General features: G+C 46.2%; 1 long non-coding RNA gene across 1 annotated transcript in view; it reads left to right on the plus strand.

Moving 5' to 3' along the window:
* Positions 1 to 27,294, plus strand: part of LOC138855446 (uncharacterized) — a 98,997-nt gene extending 71,703 nt beyond the window's left edge. The window contains exon 3 of the long non-coding RNA XR_011394671.1: positions 26,554 to 27,294. This is a non-coding gene — a long non-coding RNA (uncharacterized lncRNA). The remainder of the gene's footprint in view (positions 1 to 26,553) is intronic.
* Positions 27,295 to 27,580: the final 286 nt, after the last annotated feature.

The raw sequence follows: 27,580 nt of genomic DNA on the forward strand, positions 1-27,580 counted from the left end.
AGGGAGGTATTACCGTCCTGTGGTAGTAGGTTGGTAGACAACAACCACCCAGGGAGGTACTACCGTCCTGTGGTAGTAGGTTGGTAGACAGCAACCACCCAGGGAGGTACTACCGTCCTGTGGTAGTAGGCTGGTAGACAACAACCACCCAGGGAGGTACTACCATCCTGTGGTAGTAGGTTGGTAGACAACAACCACCCAGGGAGGTACTACCGTCCTGTGGTAGTAGGTTGGTAGATAACAACCACCCAGGGAGGTACTACCGTCCTGTGGTAGTAGGTTGGTAGATAACAACCACCCAGGGAGGTACTACCGTCCTGTGGTAGTAGGCTGGTAGACAACAACCACCCAGGGAGGTACTACCGTCCTGTGGTAGTAGGTTGGTAGACAACAACCACCCAGGGAGGTACTACCATCCTGTGGTAGTAGGTTGGTAGACAACAACCACCCATGGAGGTACTACCGTCCTGTGGTAGTAGGTTGGTATACAACCACCCAGGGAGGTACTACCGTCCTGTGGTAGTAGGCTGGTAGACAACAACCACCCAGGGAGGTACTACCGTCCTGTGGTAGTAGGTTGGTAGACAACAACCACCCAGGGAGGTACTACCGTCCTGTGGTAGTAGGTTGGTAGACAACCACCCAGGGAGGTACTACCGTCCTGTGGTAGTAGGTTGGTAGACAACAACCACCCAGGGAGGTACTACCGTCCTGTGGTAGTAGGTTGGTAGACAACAACCACCCAGGGAGGTACTACCGTCCTGTGGTAGTAGGTTGGTAGACAACAACCACCCAGGGAGGTACTACCGTCCTGTGGTAGTAGGTTGGTAGACAACAACCACCCAGGGAGGTACTACCGTCCTGTGGTAGTAGGTTGGTAGACAGCAACCACCCAGGGAGGTACTACCGTCCTGTGGTAGTAGGTTGGTAGACAACCACCCAGGGAGGTACTACCGTCCTGTGGTAGTAGGCTGGTAGACAGCAACCACCCAGGGAGGTACTACCGTCCTGTGGTAGTAGGTTGGTAGACAACAACCACCCAGGGAGGTACTACCGTCCTGTGGTAGTGGGTTGGTAGACAACAACCACCCAGGGAGGTACTGCCGTCCTGTGGTAGTAGGTTGGTAGACAACAACCACCCAGGGAGGTACTACCGTCCTGTGGTAGTAGGCTGGTAGACAACAACCACCCAGGGAGGTACTACCGTCCTGTGGTAGTAGGTTGGTAGACAACAACCACCCAGGGAGGTACTACCGTCCTGTGGTAGTAGGTTGGTAGACAACAACCACCCAGGGAGGTACTACCGTCCTGTGGTAGTAGGTTGGTAGATAACCACCCAGGGAGGTACTACCGTCCTGTGGTAGTAGGTTGGTAGATAACCACCCAGGGAGGTACTACCGTCCTGTGGTAGTAGGTTGGTAGACAACAACCACCCAGGGAGGTACTACCGTCCTGTGGTAGTAGGTTGGTAGACAACAACCACCCAGGGAGGTACTACCGTCCTGTGGTAGTAGGCTGGTAGACAACAACCACCCAGGGAGGTACTACCGTCCTGTGGTAGTAGGTTGGTAGACAACAACCACCCAGGGAGGTACTACCGTCCTGTGGTAGTAGGTTGGTAGATAACAACCACCCAGGGAGGTACTACCGTCCTGTGGTAGTAGGTTGGTAGACAACAACCACCCAGGGAGGTACTACCGTCCTGTGGTAGTAGGTTGGTAGATAACCACCCAGGGAGGTACTACCGTCCTGTGGTAGTAGGTTGGTAGATAACAACCACCCAGGGAGGTACTACCGTTCTGTGGTAGGAGGGTGGTAGACAACAACCACCCAGGGAGGTACTACTGTCCTGTGGTAGTAGGTTGGTAGACAACAACCACCCAGGGAGGTACTACCGTCCTGTGGTAGTAGGTTGGAAGACAACAACCACCCAGGGAGGTACTACCGTCCTGTGGTAGTAGGTTGGTAGACAACAACCACCCAGGGAGGTACTACCGTCCTGTGGTAGTAGGTTGGTAGAAAACAACCACCCAGGGAGGTACTACCGTCCTGTGGTAGTAGGTTGGTAGACAACAACCACCCAGGGAGGTACTACCGTCCTGTGGTAGTAGGTTGGTAGACAACAACCACCCAGGGAGGTACTACCATCCTGTGGTAGTAGGTTGGTAGACAACAACCACCCAGGGAGGTACTACCATCCTGTGGTAGTAGGTTGGTAGACAACAACCACCCAGGGAGGTACTACCATCCTGTGGTACTAGGTTGGTAGACAACAACCACCCAGGGAGGTACTACCGTCCTGTGGTAGTAGGTTGGTAGACAACCACCCAGGGAGGTACTACCGTCCTGTGGTAGTAGGTTGGTAGACAACAACCACCCAGGGAGGTACTACCATCCTGTGGTAGTAGGTTGGTAGACAACAACCACCCAGGGAGGTAGTAATGTCCTGTGGTAGTAGGTTGGTAGATAACAACCACCCAGGGAGGTACTACCGTCCTGTGGTAGTAGGTTGGTAGATAACACCCACCCAGGGAGGTACTACCGTCCTGTGGTAGGAGGGTGGTAGACAACAACCACCCAGGGAGGTACTACCGTCCTGTGGTAGTAGGTTGGTAGATAACCACCCAGGGAGGTACTACCGTCCTGTGGTAGTAGGTTGGTAGACAACAACCACCCAGGGAGGTACTACCGTCCTGTTGTAGTAGGTTGGTAGATAACAACCACCCAGGGAGGTACTACCGTCCTGTGGTAGTATGTTGGTAGACAACCACCCAGGGAGGTACTACCGTCCTGTGGTAGTAGGTTGGTAGATAACCACCCAGGGAGGTACTACCGTCCTGTGGTAGTAGGTTGGTAGACATCAACCACCCAGGGAGGTACTACCGTCCTGTGGTAGTAGGTTGGTAGACAGCAACCACCCAGGGAGGTACTACCGTCCTGTGGTAGTAGGTGGGTAGACAACAACCACCCAGGGAGGTACTACCGTCCTGTGGTAGTAGGTTGGTAGACAACAACCACCCAGGGAGGTACTACCGTCCTGTGGTAGTAGGTTGGTAGACAACAACCACCCAGGGAGGTACTACCGTCCTGTGGTAGTAGGTTGGTAGAAAACAACCACCCAGGGAGGTACTACTATCCTGTGGTAGTAGGTTGGTAGATAGCAACCACCCGGGGACGTACTGCCCTCCTGTATTAGTACGATGGTAGACAACAACTACTAAGGGAGTTACAAACGTCCTGTGGTAGTAGGTTGGTAGATAACAACCACCCAGGGAGGAACTACCGTCCTGTGGTAGTAGGTTGGTAGACAACCACCCAGGGAGGTACTACCGTCCTGTGGTAGTAGGTTGGTAGATAACAACCACCCAGGGAGGTACTACCATCCTGTGGTAGTAGGTTGGTAGATAACCACCCAGGGAGGTACTACCATCCTGTGGTAGTAGGTTGGTAGACAACAACCACCCAGGGAGGTACTACCGTCCTGTGGTAGTAGGCTGGTAGACAACAACCACCCAGGGAGGTACTACCATCCTGTGGTAGTAGGTTGGTAGACAACAACCACCCAGGGAGGTACTACCGTCCTGTGGTAGTAGGTTGGTAGACAACCACCCAGGGAGGTACTACCATCCTGTGGTAGTAGGTTGGTAGACAACCACCCAGGGAGGTACTACCGTCCTGTGGTAGTAGGTTGGTAGACAACCACCCAGGGAGGTACTACCGTCCTGTGGTAGTAGGTTGGTAGACAACAACCACCCAGGGAGGTACTACCGTCCTGTGGTAGTAGGTTGGTAGAAAACAACCACCCAGGGAGGTACTACCGTCCTGTGGTAGTAGGTTGTTAGACAACAACCACCCAGGGAGGTACTACCGTCCTGTGGTAGTAGGCTGGTAGACAACAACCACCCAGGGAGGTACTACCATCCTGTGGTAGTAGGTTGGTAGACAACAACCACCCAGGGAGGTACTACCATCCTGTGGTAGTAGGTTGGTAGACAACCACCCAGGGAGGTACTACCATCCTGTGGTAGTAGGTTGGTAGACAACAACCACCCAGGGAGGTACTACCGTCCTGTGGTAGTAGGTTGGTAGACAACCACCCAGGAGGTACTACCATCCTGTGGTAGTAGGTTGGTAGACAACAACCACCCAGGGAGGTACTACCATCCTGTGGTAGTAGGTTGGTAGACAACAACCACCCAGGGAGGTACTACCATCCTGTGGTACTAGGTTGGTAGACAACAACCACCCAGGGAGGTACTACCGTCCTGTGGTAGTAGGTTGGTAGACAACCACCCAGGGAGGTACTACCGTCCTGTGGTAGTAGGTTGGTAGACAACAACCACCCAGGGAGGTACTACCATCCTGTGGTAGTAGGTTGGTAGACAACAACCACCCAGGGAGGTACTACCGTCCTGTGGTAGTAGGTTGGTAGACAACAACCACCCAGGGAGGTACTACCGTCCTGTGGTAGTAGGTTGGTAGACAACCACCCAGGGAGGTACTACCGTCCTGTGGTAGTAGGTTGGTAGACAACCACCCAGGGAGGTACTACCGTCCTGTGGTAGTAGGTTGGTAGACAACAACCACCCAGGGAGGTACTACCGTCCTGTGGTAGTAGGTTGGTAGATAACCACCCAGGGAGGTACTACCGTCCTGTGGTAGTAGGTTGGTAGATAACCACCAAGGGAGGTACTACCGTCCTGTGGTAGTAGGTTGGTAGACAACAACCACCCAGGGAGGTACTACCGTCCTGTGGTAGTAGGTTGGTAGACAGCAACCACCCAGGGAGGTACTACCGTCCTGTGGTAGTAGGTTGGTAGACAACCACCCAGGGAGGTACTACCGTTCTGTGGTAGTAGGTTGGTAGACAGCAACCACCCAGGGAGGTACTACCGTCCTGTGGTAGTAGGTTGGTAGACACCAACCACCCAGGGAGGTACTACCGTCCTGTGGTAGGTGGTTGGTAGACAACAACCACCCAGGGGGGTACTACCGTCCTGTGGTAGTAGGTTGGTAGACACCAACAACCCAGGGAGGTACTACCGTCCTGTGGTAGTAGGTTGGTAGACAACCACCCAGGGAGGTACTACCGTCCTGTGGTAGTAGGTTGGTAGACAACAACCACCCAGGGAGGTACTACCGTCCTGTGGTAGTAGGTTGGTAGATAACAACCACCCAGGGAGGTACTACCGTCCTGTGGTAGTAGGTTGGTAGACAACAACCACCCAGGGAGGTACCCGTCCTGTGGTAGTAGGTTGGTAGACAGCAACCACCCAGGGAGGTACTACCGTCCTGTGGTAGTAGGTTGGTAGACAACAACCACCCAGGGAGGTACTACCGTCCTGCCAAGTGAGTGTAAAACGCAAACCTGTAATTGTTTTACGTGATGGTAGGATTACTGGTGTCATTTTTCTGTCTCATACACATGCAAGGTTTCAGGTACGTCTTGCTACTTCTACTTACACTTAGGTCACACTACACATGCATGTACAAGCATATATATACACACCTCTCTGGGTTTTCTTCTATTTTCTTACTAGTTCTTGTTCTTGTTTATTTCCTCTTATCTCCATGGGGAAGTGAAACAGAATTCTTCCTCCGTAAGTCATGTCGTAAGAGGCGACTAAAATACCAGGAGTAAGGGGCTAGTGACCCCCTCTCCTGGATAAATTACTACTCTGAAAGAATAGTGAAATTCAAAGCACTTTCGTGACTACTCACATTATCAAGAAAGAACATTGTTCGTTGATAATGTGAGTAGTCACGAAAGCGCTTGGAATTTCAATATTCTTTCACAGTGGTTGATTTGCATATATATATATATATATATATATATATATATATATATATATATATATATATATATATATATATATATATATATATATATATATATATTACATACACACACAAACAAGCGCTCCACATCCACGACTAAATAAAATTCTCCATCATTTGCATATCCTTGTCGGAGGTTAGAATATTACAGGATAGAATTAGGCAAGAGCCGCCAAGTCACTGGTTAGCTACTCTGTATACCAGAACGGCGGAGCAGCATCAAACAGCAGGGGACCCAGGAAGAACCCCTGACTCTGAATACCACCCCTGTATATTACTGCATTCATTGGAATCGCTAAACCTGAAGGGGTCGTACAACGCACTCGAGGGGATTGTGGGGGGAGGGGGGGTCAGTAAGGTTTGATTCTAGGAACGGGAGGTCAGATCTAGTTAAATGGGTTTCAAATGGTTGTTCTTTATTCTTAGTGGCTCTTCATCCGAGGAGGTCGAGTTACCCTCATCTGCCTTGGATCAAACTTGATTACGTCTCCTTACCCATCCAATATACATTTAATATTTTATACATTTGACACGAGAATGATAATTAATGTTTATTATACGTGAATGTTAGTCATTTTATTCTATTAACTCAGCCAGTTAGAGACGTTCCATTAACAGCAAAGGGGTGAGTGGAATAAAGGGGTGGGTGGAGTAAAGGGGTGGGTAGAATAAAGGGGCAGGTGAAATAAAGGGGCAGGAGAAATAAAGGGGTGGGTGGAATAAAGGGTCTGGAGAAAAGGGTAGGTGGAATAAAGGGGCTGGAGAAATAAAAGGGTGGTTGGAATAAAGGGGCAGGAGAAATAAAGGGGTGGGTGGAATAAAGGGACTGAAGAAATAAAGGGGTGAGTGGACTAAAGGGACTGAAGAAATAAAGGGGTGGGTGGAGTAAAGGGGTGTGTGGAATAAAGGGCCACTAGGAGTTATATTAAGGGGTGAGTGAAGATAATAATTATCACTATCGTTATTTTTACCACATATAATTACCATAGACCTATTTTATTTATATTTACCATTATTAATAAAACATAATCGATTTATCAAATATAACTTGAAATATTTAATAAATCGTTAATTATAATGTAAATTCTGTTCAACGTTATATCAAAAAATTTTTTTGGACAGTTAAGTTCCCTGAAATTAAGCTCCGGATATTGTATATTTCAGATTAATATATTAAGAGGCTACTGTAACATCCTGTAATCGTGAGAATGAATTACTGTTATATTGTCGGCAATAAGAGATACTTTGTGACGACGTTTCGCTCTGCAGGAGCTTTGTCAAGCCATTACGGCTTGGTAATGGCTTGACAAAGCTCCTGGAGAGCGAAACGTTGCCACAATAAAATATCACATTAGTTGCACTAGTGTCCTTTTACCTATTGTCTGTAATTCTATCACATTAATACAAGATTTAATTGGGACAATGTTTCGCTCAGTGTACGACTCGATAAGAGCTCTGCAGAGAGCGAAACATAGCCTCAAGATCCCTTCAGGTTTGTTCAATCAGTATTTATTACCAAGAAGGATAATTAAGTTTATAAAAGGCATGAGGATGTCAGGTCTAGCCTAAAGCCTTATCCTGTACGCAACCGCCGCAGTGCTGACGGATCCACTACTAGAACCGGATATGCACCATTTCTAACCGCCGCAGCGCTGACGGATCCACTACTAGAACCGGATATGCACTATTTCTAACTGCCGCAGTGCTGACGGATCCACTACTAGAACCGGATATGCACTATTTCTAACTGCCGCAGCGCTGACGGATCCACTACTAGAACCGGATATGCACTATTTCTAACTGCCGCAGTGCTGACGGATCAACTACTAGAACCAGATATGCACCATTTCTAACCGCCGCAGCGCTGACGGATCTACTACTAGAACCAGATATGCACCATTTCTAACCGCCGCAGCGCTGACGGATCCACTACTAGAACCAGATATGCACCATTTCTAACCGCCGCAGCGCTGACGGATCTACTACTAGAACCAGATATGCACCATTTCTAACCGCCGCAGTGCTGACGGATCTACTGCTAGAACCAGATATGCACCATTTCTAACTGCCGCAGCGCTGACGGATCTACTACTAGACCCGGATTCGTTTTCTGTGACGTCAGGAGGTGCTTGTGTACGTTTTTGACGATCCGGATTACTCAGTCTATTGTTCCCTCACGTAACTGCAATGAAAGGCTTGGCAGTTAAAGTGAAATCTTGACAGGTGGTACTTAATTTTTTTTTTTTTTGTAAGGAAAAGTTATGCTCTTCCAAGGAGGGAGAAAAAATATTTATTTAAAGCCTCGAGTTGTTATAAATATAAAGTTTACGTAGTAATTACTGAAGGAGGAGATAGAAGAACTGTTATTAGATCCAGTTGGTTACTGTCTCTTGTTTTTTTGTAAAAAGAATATAGTGTTGTGCTTGTGTATATATATATATATATATATATATATATATATAAAACAACCACTCTGAAAGAATAGAAATATTCCAAGCGCTTTCGTGACTACTCACATTATCAAGGAACATATTTCCTTGATAATGTGAGTAGTCACGAAAGCGCTTGGAATTTCTCTATTCTTTCAGAGTGGTTGTTTTGCATATTCTGAAATCACCTGTTTACTGTGATCTTATTGCATATATATATATATATATATATATATATATATATATATATATATATATATATATATATATATATATATATATATATAATGTGTGTATATTAATTTATGCATAATTATATAAGTCAGACCATCTTATACCAAGGAACGTTGAACCAAAAAATGAAACAGTCACCATCATTCATTCAATAGCTGTCTTTGTCATACGTGTGTAGGAGTCATAATTCAGATGACCCTTCTCTGACCTGCAGCATCCTCATCCATCCTTCAGAGTGCAGGCACTGTACTTCTCACCTTCAGGACTCAGACTAACCACTTATCCTGAATCCCTTCTTAAATGTTACCTTGCTCACACTCCAACAGCATATCAAATCCTTAAACCAACTAGTCTCCACTTTCGCCGATATAACAACCTCACATAAAACTGTTGGATGCTCAAGCCCCTACCACTTAAAACCTCCTTTACACCCTCCAATCCTTCCTTTGACTCTTGGTTTATATCCATTCTTGTTCCTATTCTGCTCCAACATCTCTAAATGCCTAAACTGCCTCATCAACAATAAAACATTTAAACACAAAACCGCAATTTACAATACCGCCACAAACGTTACTGCCAGAAAACGTTCAAATTTGCATAAATGTCTTCCTGTGGCTGGACGTTAGTTCTGTCTACCCACCAAGACTCACATTGATTTGAAACCTCTGCTACGACTGCGAGAAAAAAAATATTTTATTTGAAGTAGTCAGCCTTAACACTCTTTTCTGTTATTTAAAATTAATGTTAGACCAAAGAATTTTTCATTCTAGGTGTTTGCTCTGTGGCAAAACTAAGTAGGAAGAGAACAAATGACTACCAGCAGCTTGAGGAAGATGAGCACTAGACGGTTCACTCCATGGACATTTCGCCCACACTGAGGCTTTAATCAAGTCATAAATAGTGAATTGATGACGTCAAAAACGTGATTAAAGCCCCAAGCACATGAATCAAACATAATAATGACTGAGCCGGAGGTAGACGAGCTCCAGCAGTGATAGGGATCACAGCTCTATACAGAGCTTCATTGTGACACACGGGGCTTAAACGGAACTTCAGAGATCAAGAGAATCATCGCCGTATATAGCAGACCAGTTGTGTCACACGGGTGTAAATGGTCTTTATTATTGTGACATCAGAACACACAGCCAGCTACCAGATGAATAAGAAAACTGTGGATGCCTTCGTGGGAGATGGTGTCGTTGTTTGTGGTTGCTGGAGTCGATTCTCAGCTCCTGGCCCCGTTTCTTCGCTAGCTGCTACTGGGTTCGCTTTTGTCTTCCAATGCCCTATTACAAATCTCTTTGAAGGCTATGTATGGGTCCTGATTCTACCATTTACACGCTTACACGCGCCTTCTGGGTACTCAAAGTTCTTTGAGTAGTTTTTAAACGCTGTCTACTACACGAGGCATGTCACCTGTACACCACCAGTCACTACACCAGGGTCATTAAGACAGCATGTCACCTGTACACCACCAGTCACTACACGAGGGTCATTAAGACTGCATGTCACCTGTACATCACCAGTCACTACACGAGGGTCATTAAGACTGCATGTCACCTGTACACCACCAGTCACTACACGAGGGTCATTAAGACTGCATGTCACCTGTACACCACCAGTCACTACACGAGGGTCATTAAGACTGCATGTCACCTGTACACCACCAGTCACTACACGAGGGTCATTAAGACTGCATGTCACCTGTACACCACCAGTCACTACACGAGGGTCATTAAGACTGCATGTCACCTGTACACCACCAGTCACTACACGAGGGTCATTAAGACAGCATGTCACCTGTACACCACCAGTCACTACACGAGGGTCATTAAGACAGCATGTCACCTGTACACCACCAGCCACTACACGAGGGTCATTAAGACAGCATGTCACCTGTACAACACCAGTCACTACACCAGGATCATTAAGACAGCATGTCACCTGTACACCACCAGTCACTACACCAGGATCATTAAGACAGCATGTCACCTGTACACCACCAGTCACTACACCAGGGTCATTAAGACAGCATGTCACCTGTACACCACCAGTCACTACACCAGGATCATTAAGACAGCATGTCACCTGTACACCACCAGTCACTACACCAGGGTCATTAAGACAGCATGTCACCTGTACACCACCAGTCACTACACCAGGGTCATTAGGACAGCATGTCACCTGTACACCACCAGTCACTACACCAGGATCATTAAGACAGCATGTCACCTGTACACCACCAGTCACTACACGAGGGTCATTAAGACTGCATGTCACCTGTACACCACCAGTCACTACACGAGGGTCATTAAGACTGCATGTCACCTGTACATCATCAGTCACTACACGAGGGTCATTAAGACCGCATGTCACCTGTACACCAGTCACTACACGAGGGTCATTAAGACTGCATGTCACCTGTACACCACCAGTCACTACACCAGGGTCATTAAGACAGCATGTCACCTGTACACCACCAGTCACTACACCAGGGTCATTAGGACAGCATGTCACCTGTACACCACCAGTCACTACACCAGGGTCATTAAGACAGCATGTCACCTGTACACCACCAGTCACTACACCAGGGTCATTAGGACAGCATGTCACCTGTACACCACCAGTCACTACACCAGGGTCATTAAGACAGCATGTCACCTGTACACCACCAGTCACTACACCAGGGTCATTAAGACTGCATGTCACCTGTACACCACCAGCCACTACACGAGGGTCATTAAGACTGCATGTCACCTGTACACCACCAGTCACTACACCAGGGTCATTAGGACAGCATGTCACCTGTACACCACCAGTCACTACACGAGGGTCATTAAGACAGCATGTCACCTGTACACCACCAGCCACTACACGAGGGTCATTAAGACAGCATGTCACCTGTACAACACCAGTCACTACACCAGGATCATTAAGACTGCATGTCACCTGTACACCACCAGTCACTACACCAGGATCATTAAGACAGCATGTCACCTGTACACCACCAGTCACTACACCAGGGTCATTAAGACAGCATGTCACCTGTACACCACCAGTCACTACACCAGGATCATTAAGACAGCATGTCACCTGTACACCACCAGTCACTACACCAGGATCATTAAGACAGCATGTCACCTGTACACCACCAGTCACTACACCAGGGTCATTAAGACTGCATGTCACCTGTACACCACCAGTCACTACACGAGGGTCATTAAGACTGTATGTCACCTGTACACCACCAGTCACTACACGAGGGTCATTATGACTGCATGTCACCTGTACACCACCAGTCACTACACCAGGATCATTAAGACAGCATGTCACCTGTACACCACCAGTCACTACACCAGGATCATTAAGACTGCATGTCACCTGTACACCACCAGTCACTACACCAGGATCATTAAGACAGCATGTCACCTGTACACCACCAGTCACTACACCAGGGTCATTAAGACAGCATGTCACCTGTACACCACCAGTCACTACACCAGGATCATTAAGACAGCATGTCACCTGTACACCACCAGTCACTACACCAGGGTCATTAAGACAGCATGTCACCTGTACACCACCAGTCACTACACGAGGGTCATTAAGACTGCATGTCACCTGTACACCACCAGTCACTACACCAGGGTCATTAAGACAGCATGTCACCTGTACACCACCAGTCACTACACCAGGATCATTAAGACAGCATGTCACCTGTACACCACCAGTCACTACACGAGGGTCATTAAGACAGCATGTCACCTGTACACCACCAGTCACTACACCAGGATCATTAAGACAGCATGTCACCTGTACATCATCAGTCACTACACCAGGATCATTAAGACAGCATGTCACCTGTACACCACCAGTCACTACACCAGGATCATTAAGACAGCATGTCACCTGTACACCACCAGTCACTACACCAGGGTCATTAAGACAGCATGTCACCTGTACACCACCAGTCACTACACGAGGGTCATTAAGACAGCATGTCACCTGTACACCACCAGTCATTACACAAGGGTCATTAAGACAGCATGTCACCTGTACACCACCAGTCACTACACCAGGGTCATTAAGACAGCATGTCACCTGTACATCACCAGTCACTACACGAGGGTCATTAAGACCGCATGTCACCTGTACACCACTAGTCACTACACGAGGGTCATTAAGACTGCATGTCACCTGTACACCACCAGTCACTACACGAGGGTCATTAAGACTGCATGTCACCTGTACACCACCAGTCACTACACGAGGGTCATTAAGACAGCATGTCACCTGTACACCACCAGTCATTACACCAGGGTCATTAAGACAGCATGTCACCTGTACACCACCAGTCATTACACCAGGGTCATTAAGACCGCATGTCACCTGTACACCAGTCACTACACGAGGGTCATTAAGACTGCATGTCACCTGTACACCACCAGTCACTACACCAGGGTCATTAAGACAGCATGTCACCTGTACACCACCAGTCACTACACCAGGATCATTAAGACAGCATGTCACCTGTACACCACCAGTCACTACACGAGGGTCATTAAGACAGCATGTCACCTGTACACCACCAGTCACTACACCAGGATCATTAAGACAGCATGTCACCTGTACATCATCAGTCACTACACCAGGATCATTAAGACAGCATGTCACCTGTACACCACCAGTCACTACACCAGGATCATTAAGACAGCATGTCACCTGTACACCACCAGTCACTACACGAGGGTCATTAAGACCGCATGTCACCTGTACACCAGTCACTACACGAGGGTCATTAAGACTGCATGTCACCTGTACACCACCAGTCACTACACCAGGGTCATTAAGACAGCATGTCACCTGTACACCACCAGTCACTACACCAGGGTCATTAAGACAGCATGTCACCTGTACACCACCAGTCACTACACGAGGGTCATTAAGACAGCATGTCACCTGTACACCACCAGTCACTACACCAGGGTCATTAAGACAGCATGTCACCTGTACATCACCAGTCACTACACGAGGGTCATTAAGACCGCATGTCACCTGTACACCACCAGTCACTACACGAGGGTCATTAAGACTGCATGTCACCTGTACACCACCAGTCACTACACGAGGGTCATTAAGACTGCATGTCACCTGTACACCACCAGTCACTACACCAGGGTCATTAAGACAGCATGTCACCTGTACACCACCAGTCATTACACCAGGGTCATTAAGACAGCATGTGACCTGTACACCACCAGTCATTACACCAGGGTCATTAAGACCGCATGTCACCTGTACACCAGTCACTACACGAGGGTCATTAAGACTGCATGTCACCTGTACACCACCAGTCACTACACCAGGGTCATTAAGACAGCATGTCACCTGTACACCACCAGTCACTATACCAGGGTCATTAAGACAGCATGTCACCTGTACACCACCAGTCACTACACCAGGGTCATTAAGACTGCATGTCACCTGTACACCACCAGTCACTACACCAGGGTCATTAAGACAGCATGTCACCTGTACACCACCAGTCACTACACCAGGGTCATTAAGACAGCATGTCACCTGTACACCACCAGTCACTACACCAGGGTCATTAAGACAGCATGTCACCTGTACGCCACCAGTCACTACACCAGGGTCATTAAGACTGCATGTCACCTGTACACCACCAGTCACTACACGAGGGTCATTAAGACAGCATGTCACCTGTACACCACCAGTCACTACACCAGGGTCATTAAGACAGCATGTCACCTCTACGCCACCAGTCACTACACCAGGGTCATTAAGACAGCATGTCACCTGTACACCACCAGTCACTACACGAGGGTCATTAAGACAGCATGTCACCTGTACACCACCAGTCACTACACCAGGGTCATTAAGACAGCATGTCACCTGTACACCACCAGTCACTACACGAGGGTCATTAAGACAGCATGTCACCTGTACACCACCAGTCACTACACCAGGGTCATTAAGACAGCATGTCACCTGTACACCACCAGTCACTACACGAGGGTCATTAAGACTGCATGTCACCTGTACACCACCAGTCACTACACCAGGGTCATTAAGACAGCATGTCACCTGTACACCACCAGTCTCTACACGAGGGTCATTAAGACTGCATGTCACCTGTACACCACCAGTCACTACACGAGGGTCATTAAGATTGTATGTCACCTGTACACCACCAGTCACTACACGAGGGTCATTAAGACTGCATGTCACCTGTACACCACCAGTCACTACACGAGGGTCATTAAGACTGCATGTCACCTGTACACCACCAGTCACTACACCAGGATCATTAAGACTGCATGTCACCTGTACACCACCAGTCACTACACCAGGATCATTAAGACAGCATGTCACCTGTACACCACCAGTCACTACACCAGGGTCATTAAGACAGCATGTCACCTGTACACCACCAGTCACTACACCAGGATCATTAAGACAGCATGTCACCTGTACACCACCAGTCACTACACCAGGGTCATTAAGACAGCATGTCACCTGTACACCACCAGTCACTACACCAGGGTCATTAAGACTGCATGTCACCTGTACACCACCAGTCACTACACCAGGGTCATTAAGACAGCATGTCACCTGTACACCACCAGTCACTACACCAGGGTCATTAAGACAGCATGTCACCTGTACACCACCAGTCACTACACCAGGGTCATTAAGACAGCATGTCACCTGTACACCACCAGTCACTACACCAGGGTCATTAAGACAGCATGTCACCTGTACGCCACCAGTCACTACACCAGGGTCATTAAGACAGCATGTCACCTGTACGCCACCAGTCACTACACCAGGGTCATTAAGACAGCATGTCACCTGTACACCACCAGTCACTACACCAGGGTCATTAAGACAGCATGTCACCTGTACACCACCAGTCACTACACCAGGGTCATTAAGACAGCATGTCACCTGTACACCACCAGTCACTACACCAGGGTCATTAAGACAGCATGTCACCTGTACACCACCAGTCACTACACCAGGGTCATTAAGACAGCATGTCACCTGTACGCCACCAGTCACTACACCAGGGTCATTAAGACAGCATGTCACCTGTACACCACCAGTCACTACACCAGGGTCATTAAGACAGCATGTCACCTGTACACCACCAGTCACTACACCAGGGTCATTAAGACTGCATGTCACCTGTACACCACCAGTCACTACACGAGGGTCATTAAGACTGCATGTCACCTGTACACCACCAGTCACTACACCAGGGTCATTACGACAGCATGTCACCTGTACACCACCAATCAAGAATACTCAATCTTGAAGTGCTTTAAATACTGTGATATATACGTCTTCGTGTATACATGGAGAGATGTGCAATAAGATCACAGTAAACAGGTGAAATCACAATACCCAAAATAACCACAACAAAAAAAATAGTGAAATTCCAAGGCCTTTTTGAAAGTTCCCCATTTTTTCACTACGGATATTTTGAACAGATGTGAATTTTGCATATGTTCATTGGAATATGTTCCAAAGTACCAGGATGCTCATATTTCTTATGTTCATCAAAAAAATGATTTCTGATTAGAAAATGGATGTACACCTGTGCCCATAAGATGGACTCATAAAACAGTTACCTGGTCAATAAAAGAACTATATAGCTTATGAGGGCTTATAACTACCTCGCCAACTGTGACAGTAAATGAGCATTGAGTTAATCGAGGCCTTGATTAACGACCACAGCTGGCAATCTGAAGGCTCGTTTACTATCTTCGTTAAATCTCAACCACCTGAGTTACGATAGAACGTAGTAGCTGGGTGTATAAACCAAGAGAGGAAGATTGCAGTCAGCAGGATTCGATCCCACTACAGGAAGTCAGTCAAGGTTCCCAAAGTGATGCTCTTCACCGCTCAGCCACAAATACCTCTGGTGAAGAGTGTCACTTGGGAATCTTGCCAGTCTTCCTGTAGTGGGTTCGAATCCTGCTGTACATATATATATATATATATATATATATATATATATATATATATATATATATATATATATATATATATATATATGTCGTGCCGAATAGGCAGAACTTGCGATCTTGGCTTAAACAGCAACGTTCATCTTGCCATATAGGACAAGTGAAAATTTGTGTATGCAATAATTTCGCCAAAATCATTCTGAACCTAACGAAAAAAATATATTTCACTGTGTTTGTTTAGTATTAAATTATTGTAAACAAATCTAAAATATATTTAGTTGGGTTAGGCTAAAATAAATTGTTCTTGTTATAATAAGGTTAGGTAAGTTTTCTAAGATTCTTTTGGTGCAAAATTATAAATTTTTACATTAACATTAATGAAAAAAATATATCTTTAAACTTATAAGAGAAAATTATAAATAGAACTTAATTTTAAATGAATTCTTGCTAATTGACCAGTTTTACATATTCGGCACGACATATATATATATATATATATATATATATATATATATATATATATATATATATATATATATATATATATATATATTAGCATACAGTTTTCATCATATATACCCAGAGTTTTGTCCTAATCTAAAAGATAAAAAAAATCCTTGATGTAAATGTACAGAAAAGTCTATTCACTAATAGTATATATACTAATAGTATATTCACTAAAACAATATACATTAACAGAGAAGAAATCTCATAGAAAAAACATGAATAAATTATCAAGACAGTGTTTATAGTTTACTTTGCTAGAAGCATATTTAAAGAGGAAATAAAATTGGGTGGTGATTGCTTTTGGAAGGTATTGTGGGTATTGTGGGTATTGTGGGTATTGTGTTAGGGTGCGGAATTGTTGGTAGGGTGTTGGGGCTGTGTTGCACGTATTGTGCAGAGGTATTTTGGTTTTTAAAGACTCGTGTAGGTAATCGGAGATTTTGGAAACATTTCGATCCTGAGACTGAATTGTGTAAGAGAGAGAGAGAGAGAGAAAGAGAGAGAGAGAGAGAGAGAGAGAGAGAGAGAGAGAGAAAAAGAGAGAGAGAGAGAGGATCAATCATTGGAAGACAGAACCGAGCTGTGAGTGCGATGTGCTCACTTCTCCCCCAATTACTCAATGTCAGGTGCTGGTAGTTGTGGTAGTTGTGGTGGTGGTAGTAATTGGTGGTGATGTAGGGTAGTGGTGGTAGCTTGTTCACTTTTGCTTTCCCCCCTTGTTTTGTACCCTCTTGTAGAATATTTATCTCAGTTTTGGGGAAGCCTGCGTCTGTTGCGTCATCTACGTTTAATGCGTCTGTTGCTTCACCAGTCCCTTGCGTCACTTGCGTATATTCATGCCTCTTCCTGCCCTGTGGTAGGAAAGATCCAGGAGTGATGAGCTAGTCTCCACGAGCTTCACGAATATGTGAAGTTATATCGGTGTCTGGACTACAATGGTGTCCGGGTAATGAACGGGCGGCTGCCAAGACCAAGACTGTCCCGTGTGCCCTCTAGATTAGCAGAAAGTTGTAATAAAGTTGGTAGAATTACCGACAATATGTAAAGTAAAAGGACACAAGTGCAACTAATGTGACATTTATTGTGGCAACGTTTCGCTCTCCAGGAGCTTTATCAAGCCATTACAAACAATACATGGACACAAGTAATAGCTTTTATATCCTTTTACTCATGTACGAATTAATTGCTCTACCATATTGTATTACTTTTGTCACTACTACTACTACTACTACTACTACTACTACTACCACTAGTGAACATCGAAATGGTACCTCACTAGTATTCACCTCACTCTGAGCCTTTATATACCCTCTGTGTCCATGTATTGTTTGTAATGGCTTGATAAAGCTCCTGGAGAGCGAAACGTTGCCACAATAAATGTCACATTAGTTGCACTTGTGTCCTTTTACTTTACATAGCAGAAAGTTATAGAGAGTTAAGCAAGGTGGAGCAGAATAGGAACAAGAATGGATATAAACTCAGAACGTTACCTGGGTACACACTAACACCTTGTGTATATCCAACACAAAGCGATGGTATGGTAAAATGCTGTTCTGTGTTTAAATGTTTGTTGAGAGGCACTTTAGACATTTAGAGAGGATGGAGCAGAATAGGAACAAGAGTGGATATACACTCGAGGGAGGAGTAGGAGGGGTCTTCAAAGGAAGAGTTGGGGGGAGGGTGTGAAGGAGGTTTTAAGTGGTAGTGGTTTGAGCATCCAACAGTGTTGTGTGAGCTTGTTATATCGGCGTGAGTGGAAACTAGTTGGTTTGAGGATTTGATATGCTGTTGGAGTGTGAGCAAGGTAACATTTAAGAAGGGATTCAGGATAAGTGGTTAGTCTGAGTCCTGAAGGTGAGAAGTACAGTGCCTGCACTCTGAAGGATGGATGAGGATGCTGCAGGTCAGAGAAGGGTCATCTGAATTATGACTCTTACACACGTATGACAAAGACAGCTATTGAATGAATGATGGTGACTGTTTCCATTTTTGGTTCAACCTTTCTTGGTGTGAGATAGGCTGTAGGGTATATAAATTTAATATATATATATATATATATATATATATATATATATATATATATATATATATATATATATATATATATCGGCTCATTTCGACCTCTACGGCAATTTGCACTGTGTGAGCACTGCAGCAGTCCTACTGGCCTATGCTAGGCAAGTTCAGGTCACACACTTAAAAAGGATCGCTGCTGTTAACCTTCATCTCTTGTTCCATTACTTTCCAGAACTCCAGCTTCTGTGTGTGTGTGTGTGTGTGTGTGTGTGTGTGTGTGTGTGTGTGTGTGTGTGTGTGTGTGTGTGTGTGTGTGTGTGTCGGTATCATTCCCTCCTAGTGGAATACTCTCACGCTGTTCCCTGTGCGTCACGCAGATACAACAGATACCATGACGTGTATTTGTCAGCACCACTGCTGGTGGAAGGGCAGGTGCCAGCACACGACTTATACCACTGCTCACGGCAGAGAAAGCAACGTACACCACTCCCAGTCCACTTCAACTGGTTACTACACTAGACTGGTTCTGCTCATGACTGATAGTTATCGATTTTGCTAGTAAATCTTGTAAAAATAATTTAACTGGCAGTTATAAGTGATAGCATACTTACCGTGACTCCTGGAGATGTCTCGAACACAGAACGAACTAGTCGAACTTCAGATGTTTGAGAGTTTCGACCAAGTAGCATTTGATGTCTGATGGTGGGCGATACGTAGAGAGGATGGACTGCTACAGCTCCCCCGCTATATATATATATATATATATATATATATATATATATATATATATATATATATATATATATATATATACAGGAGAAACATGAGATAAAGATTTACACAGAGCGAAACATTATGATAAAGCACTATACAGAGGGGAAACATGATAAAGCTCTACACAGAGGGAGAACATAAAGCTCCACACAGAGGGGGAACATAAAGCTCCACACACAGGGGGAACATAAAGCTCCACACAGAGGGGGAACATAAAGCTCCACACAAGAGGGGGAACATAAAGCTCCACACAGAGGGGGAACATAAAGCTCCACACAGAGAGGGAACATAATAAAGTTCCACACAGAGAGGGAACATAATAAAGCTCCACACAGAGGGGGAACATAAAGCTCCACACAGAGAGGGAACATAATAAAGCTCCACACAGAGAGGGAACATAAAGCTCCACACAGAGGGGGAACATAAAGCTCCACACAGAGGGGGAACATAAAGCTCCACACACAGGGGGAACATAAAGCTCCACACAAGAGGGGGAACATAAAGCTCCACACAGAGGGGGAACATAAAGCTCCACACAGAGAGGGAAAATAAAGCTCCACACAGAGGGGGAACATAAAGCTCCACACAGAGGGGGAACATAAAGCTCCACACAGAGGGGGAACATAAAGCTCCACACAGAGGGGGAACATAAAGCTCCACACAGAGGGGGAACATAAAGCTCCACACAGAGGGGGAACATAAAGCTCCACACAGAGAGGGAACATAATAAAGTTCCACACAGAGAGGGAACATAAAGCTCCACACAGAGGGGGAACATAATAAAGCTCCACACAGAGAGGGAACATAAAGCTCCACACAGAGAGGGAACATAAAGCTCCACACAGAGGGGGAACATAAAGCTCCACACAGAGGGGGAACATAAAGCTCCACACAGAGGGGGAACATAAAGCTCCACACAGAGAGGGAACATAAAGCTCCACACAGAGAGGGAAAATAAAGCTCCACACAGAGGGGGAACATAAAGCTCCACACAGAGGGGGAACATAAAGCTCCACACAGAGAGGGAACATAAAGCTCCACACAGAGGGGGAACATAAAGCTCCACACAGAGGGGGAACATAAAGCTCCACACAGAGAGGGAACATAAAGCTCCACACAGAGAGGGAACATAAAGCTCCACACAGAGGGGGAACATAAAGCTCCACACAGAGGGGGAACATAAAGCTCCACACAGAGAGGGAACATAAAGCTCCACACAGAGAGGGAACATAAAGCTCCACACAGAGAGGGAACATAAAGCTCCACACAGAGGGGGAACATAAAGCTCCACACAGAGGGGGAACATAAAGCTCCACACAGAGGGGGAACATAAAGCTCCACACAGAGGAGAAACTTGAAAAAAGCTAACGAAAGTAAATATAGTTTAGATAGAACTTAACATTTTTTCCTACGAGAAATAACCTTGAACTCCCTGAGTATAATCTCTGCTCTTATCATTACTATCTTCCAGCTTACGGAATGGCTTCCCACTTTGTCCTTTAAAACACATGATACAATCGTTAAATTAGCGGTGATTTGCGAATTTTTAATCAACTATCAGGAGGCATAAATACAGAGGATATATATACACTGAGATGTGTATATCTCGGTGTATGACCGTAAAATATTTTGTATATTACGGTATTCTTTGTATGGTGGCAAACAAGTCTTCAGGATTTAAATCCAGTCAGCTAAAGGCCTTTACAGGGAATGCCTTTTATTCACGTGTCGCCCTTTGTACAAAAGCGATCCATAATAGCATAAAAGTAACTTAGAAAATAGCTCTGTTTATCCCTTTGATTCCCCATTTCTCGTTTCCTCCGCGTGATTACCAAGGAAATAAAAAAAACCAGATATATGATTATGTTAGCCATTTTAAGTATGTCACACCTGCAGACACAGTTATGGCGGTGAAATCACTTAGCACTTCGTAATTATCGTCTAGTTGCAGCTGGCAAATATCCTACATTAATGTACATTTTAGGTTTGCACGTCACTTTTGCAATTCGTAGCATAATGATTAGAAAATGTTTGGGGAGGATAGTGCAGATGTTTGGGGTAGAGGTGTGTGTGTGTCCTCCAGGTGTTTACTGTGTGGGAAGGGGAGGGGGATTGTGGGAAGGTGGTTGTAGCAGTTGTAATGGTAGGTGGGGTGTTTACTGTGTGGGGAGGAGAGAGGAATTGTGGGAAGGGGGTCGTTGCAGTTGTAATGGTAGGTGGGGTGTTTACTGTGTGGGGAGGAGAGAGGAATTGTGGGAAGGGGGTCGTTGCAGTTGTAATGGTAGGTGCGGTGTTTACTGTGTGGGGAGGGGAGGGGGATTGTGGGAAGGGGGTCATAGCAGTTGTAATGGTAGGTGAAGTGTTTATTGGGAGGAGAGGGTGGTTGTGGGAAGGGGGTCGTAGCAGTTGTAATGGTAGGTGGGGTGTTTACTGTGTGGGGAGGAGAGTGTAGTTGTGGGAAGGGGGTCGTTGCAGTTGTAATGGTTGGTGCGGTGTTTACTGTGTGGGGAGGAGAGTGTAGTTGTGGGAAGGGGGTCGTTGCAGTTGTAATGGTAGGTGCGGTGTTTACTGTGTGGGGAGGAGAGTGTAGTTGTGGGAAGGGGGTCGTTGCAGTTGTAATGGTAGGTGCGGTGTTTACTGTGTGGGGAGGAGAGTGTAGTTGTGGGAAGGGGGTCGTTGCAGTTGTAATGGTTGGTGCGGTGTTTACTGTGTGGGGAGGAGAGTGTAGTTGTGGGAAGGGGGTCGTTGCAGTTGTAATGATAGGTGGAGTGTTTACTGTGTGGGGAGGAGAGTGTAGTTGTGGGAAGGGGGTCGTTGCAGTTGTAATGGTAGGTGGGGTGTTTACTGTGTGGGGAGGAGAGAGGAATTGTGGGAAGGGGGTCGTTGCAGTTGTAATGGTAGGGGAGGTGTTTACTGTGTGGGGAGGAGAGTGTAGTTGTGGGAAGGGGGTCGTTGCAGTTGTAATGGTAGGTGCGGTGTTTACTGTATGGGAAGGAGAGTGTAGTTGTGGGAAGGGGGTCGTTGCAGTTGTAATGGTAGGTGGGGTGTTTACTGTGTGGGGAGGAGAGAGGAATTGTGGGAAGGGGGTCGTTGCAGTTGTAATAGTAGGGGGGTGTTTACTGTGTGGGGAGGAGAGTGTAGTTGTGGGAAGGGAGTCGTTGCAGTTGTAATGGTAGGTGCGGTGTTTACTGTGTGGGGAGGAGAGTGTAGTTGTGGGAAGGGGGTCGTTGCAGTTGTAATGGTAGGTGGGGTGTTTACTGTGTGGGGAGGAGAGTGTAGTTGTGGGAAGGGGGTCGTAGCAGTTGTAATGGTAGGTGCGGTGTTTACTGTGTGGGGAGGAGAGTGTAGTTGTGGGAAGGGGGTCGTAGCAGTTGTAATGGTAGGTGGGGTGTTTACTGTGTGGGGAAAAGAGAGGAATTGTGGGAAGGGGGTCGTTGCAGTTGTAATGGTAGGTGCGGTGTTTACTGTGTGGGGAGGAGAGTGTAGTTGTGGGAAGGGGGTCGTAGCAGTTGTAATGGTTGGTACGGTGTTTACTGTGTGGGGAGGAGAGAGGAATTGTGGGAAGGGGGTCGTTGCAGTTGTAATGGTAGGTGCGGTGTTTACTGTGTGGGGAGGAGAGTGTAGTTGTGGGAAGGGGGTCGTTGCAGTTGTAATGGTTGGTGCGGTGTTTACTGTGTGGGGAGGAGAATGTAGTTGTGGGAAGGGGGTCGTTGCAGTTGTAATGGTAGGTGGAGTGTTTACTGTGTGGGGAGGAGAGTGTAGTTGTGGGAAGGGGGTCGTTGCAGTTGTAATGGTAGGTGGGGTTTTTACTGTGTGGGGAGGAGAGAGGAATTGTGGGAAGGGGGTCATTGCAGTTGTAATGGTAGGGGAGGTGTTTACTGTGTGGGGAGGAGAGTGTAGTTGTGGGAAGGGGGTCGTTGCAGTTGTAATGGTAGGTGCGGTGTTTACTGTATGGGAAGGAGAGTGTAGTTGTGGGAAGGGGGTCGTTGCAGTTGTAATGGTAGGTGGGGTGTTTACTGTGTGGGGAGGAGAGAGGAATTGTGGGAAGGGGGTCGTTGCAGTTGTAATGGTAGGTGGGGTGTTTACTGTGTGGGGAGGAGAGTGTAGTTGTGGGAAGGGGGTCGTTGCAGTTGTAATGGTAGGTGGGGTGTTTACTGTGTGTGGAGGAGAGAGGAATTGTGGGAAGGGGGTCGTTGCAGTTGTAATAGTAGGGGGGGGTGTTTACTGTGTGGGGAGGAGAGTGTAGTTGTGGGAAGGGGGTCGTTGCAGTTGTAATAGTAGGGGGGGGGTGTTTACTGTGTGTGGAGGAGAGAGGAATTGTGGGAAGGGGGTCGTTGCAGTTGTAATGGTAGGTGGGGTGTTTACTGTGTGTGGAGGAGAGAGGAAATGTGGGAAGGGGGTCGTTGCAGTTGTAATGGTAGGGGGATGTAGTGGTGGTAATGTGTAATCTCCATGGACTTACTCTTTCTTGTTGTGTAGAGGCTAATTCAGTAACAAATTAACAGTTATAACAGTGAGACTTATCTCTGCTATCATATATACAGCAAAATTCTACTTAAGAGAAAGTTCCAGAGGCAATAGTTTGGTAGATAATATAGACGTTTATTGTACGTAAGTAGATTATTGCTCGGTTTAACTTCTTAAGGCCACGTACTCCTGTCTGCTCCCACGTATTCCTGTGTGCTCCCACGTACTCCTGTGTGCTCCCACGTACTCCTGTCTGCTCCCACGTACTCCTGTGTGCTCCCACGTACTCCTGTGTGCTCCCACGTACTCCTGTCTGCTCCCACGTACTCCTGTCTGCTCCCACGTACTCCTGTCTGCTCCCACGTACTCCTGTGTGCTCCCACGTACTCCTGTCTGCTCCCACGTACTCCTGTCTGCTCCCACGTACTCCTGTCTGCTCCCACGTACTCCTGTCTGCTCCCACGTACTCCTGTCTGCTCCCACGTACTCCTGTCTGCTCCCACGTACTCCTGTCTGCTCCCACGTACTCCTGTCTGCTCCCACGTACTCCTGTCTGCTCCCACGTACTCCTGTCTGCTCCCACGTACTCATGTGTGTTATTTTGTACTCCCACATGCTCCTATGTGCTCCCACATATCCCTATGTGCTCCCACGTGCTCTTATGTGCTCCCACGTACTCCTGTGTACTCCCACGTACTATGTACTCCCAAGTATTCCTATGTACTCTCGCGTACCCCTATGTACTTCCACGTACTCCTATGTGCTCCCATTTAGTAACACGTACTCCTATGTGCTCGAACGTACTCCCACGTACTATGTGCTCTCACGTACTATGTACTCCCACGTACTCCTATGTGCTCCCATGTACTCCCACGTACTTCTATGTACTCCCACGTACTCCTGTGTGCTCCCATTTTGTTTCACGTACTCATATGTACTCCTGTGTACTCCAACGTGCTATGTACTCCCACGTACTTCTGTGTACTCTAACGTACGCCTATGTACTCCCACGTACTCCTGTGTTCTCGCACGTACTATGTGCTCCCACGTACTTGTATGTACTCCCACGTACTCCTGTGTGCTCCCACGTACTCCTGTGTTCTCCCACGTACTCTTGTGTTCTCCCACGTACTCCTGTGGGCTCCCACGTACTTCCTGAGTGTATTTAGAGCGGGTAATGAGTTAAGACAGACTGATACAATTAATCTGAGGTCGTAGTTTTCACGAGTTTGAGAGAAACATGTAAGGTAAACAGACTAGTTACTGTTACTGCTGGCCACACGCAGTCCAACGTACGAACCACAGCCTGGTTGATTGGGTACTGAATTGTCGGTATTATATACCCGTTTTATTAAGAGGTTTGAAAGGTTTAGTAACCTGCTGTTACCTGCATAGACGACATGACAGACTGTCAGAATACATAGACAACATGGCACACTTAACACTGTCAGAATACATAGACAACATGGCACACTTAACACTGTCAGAATACATAGACAACATGGCACACTTAACACTGTCAGAATACATAGACAACATGACACACTTAACACTGTCAGAATACATAGACAACATGGCACACTTAACACTGTCAGAATACATAGACAACATGGCACACTTAACACTGTCAGAATACATAGACAACATGACACACTTAACACTGTCAGAATACATAGACAACATGACACACTTAACACTGTCAGAATTCATAGACAACATGACACACTTAACACTGTCAGAATGAAGGAGGTTCCTTGATGCTGGCGAGAGGTTCTTGAGACATTATACTTGCGATTCAGATCCTTCAATCGAGCCTGAATGTCTTTCCCTTTCTACCTTCCCCCCCCCCTGTCTCTTCCAGGCGATGACTCCTACGGGTTTAGCGATCCCCCATGGTGTACTTAAGTATAAAATGGTTTTTGGAGGTACTTAACTCTATGGAGGCCAAAATTCGCAAAATATTTTTCACTCGACCGTGGGGGGGGGAGGTTGGGGGGGGGAGGTTGGGGGGGGGAGGCAGACTATTGCAACATTGCAAACCTCCAATTTAGCACTAGTAAGGTATGACCTGGTCAGGTCTAAGAGAGACAGGTCTCCTTTCTACGAGTTATACATAATGGAGGAACACTGCGAAAGACCTACTGGCCCATACAAGGCAGGTCATTACCAAAACCACCCCTACTCTAAACTACCCAAGATTTACTCCCCTACCCACGACACTAAAACCAAATGTACTTGTAAACCATACAAGAACATTTATATACTGGTTTAATTCTCTCGTTCTTCTTTTACAGATAATTTTGAAGGGTCCGGACAAGGGTGGCAAGTGTGAGCCAGTGAACAAGTGCTTATGGCCTAAGCTCCAGCCTTTGAGTACGCCATTATAAATCCTTAAAGGAGCAGACAGCTATGTGGCTTATTAACCAATATAATGAAGTGTGAACATTAAAATGGTATAAAATACCGACAGGTTGTTAGGTAAGACACATCGTCTTCAAGTATCTTCTGCTTCTATCAACTTTTCTGTACTCGACTGACGAAGCCTACTGTGTAGGCGAAACCTTTCGAAATAAAGATACCTAACTGTTGCATATGTGTCTTACCTAACATAATGAAGTGTATTGAAATCTGTGTTGTTGGGGGATACTGAATATTATGAAAAGTTAACTGGAAACACAATATTTGATTATCTAATTGAAATATTTCATTATCAGCTAAGACAGTTGGATCATAAATACGTGGAAGTATCGTAGGGGTTCTTAAAAGGAGATATCGTGGGTTGAAGGTAGACACACTTATTATTATTATCAGACTGTGATGATGGGAAATGGAGCCCAGCCTCTGCCTGTCCTAGCCTGTGTCAAACGCCGACTGAAAGAGTGGCAGAGGTACGAACGTACACATGAGCATCCCGTGACGTCACACAAACAGCCACAAGCCTAGGGATCTCCTATCTAAAGCACAAGGATGATACTCATATGCTATACAAAACAGGGATCAGCAACTATGCTGACAAGAGAGGTTACTGGAAAGACCATACAAACAGGTGTTGAGGGAAGCTGGTAAGCCTAGTATATGTATGTGTGTGTATACACATACCGTGGAAAGTGTATTCTCACGGCACCGTGATGCTGCTGCTGCCGTCTAAGGCAAATCTTCCTTTTCAAACGAATAAATTGGAAATTGTGAAAGACTCAAATAATTATTTCTTAGATCAGAAAAGTTTTATATAAGTAACTGATTATTGACTTACGGTACTGACTCGTATTTCTCAGTCATCAACAGCTACATTTTGTCTAAGATTATATATATATTTGTAAA

This window comes from Cherax quadricarinatus, chromosome 94 (assembly GCF_038502225.1).
Source record: "Cherax quadricarinatus isolate ZL_2023a chromosome 94, ASM3850222v1, whole genome shotgun sequence".
NCBI lineage: Eukaryota > Metazoa > Arthropoda > Malacostraca > Decapoda > Parastacidae > Cherax > Cherax quadricarinatus.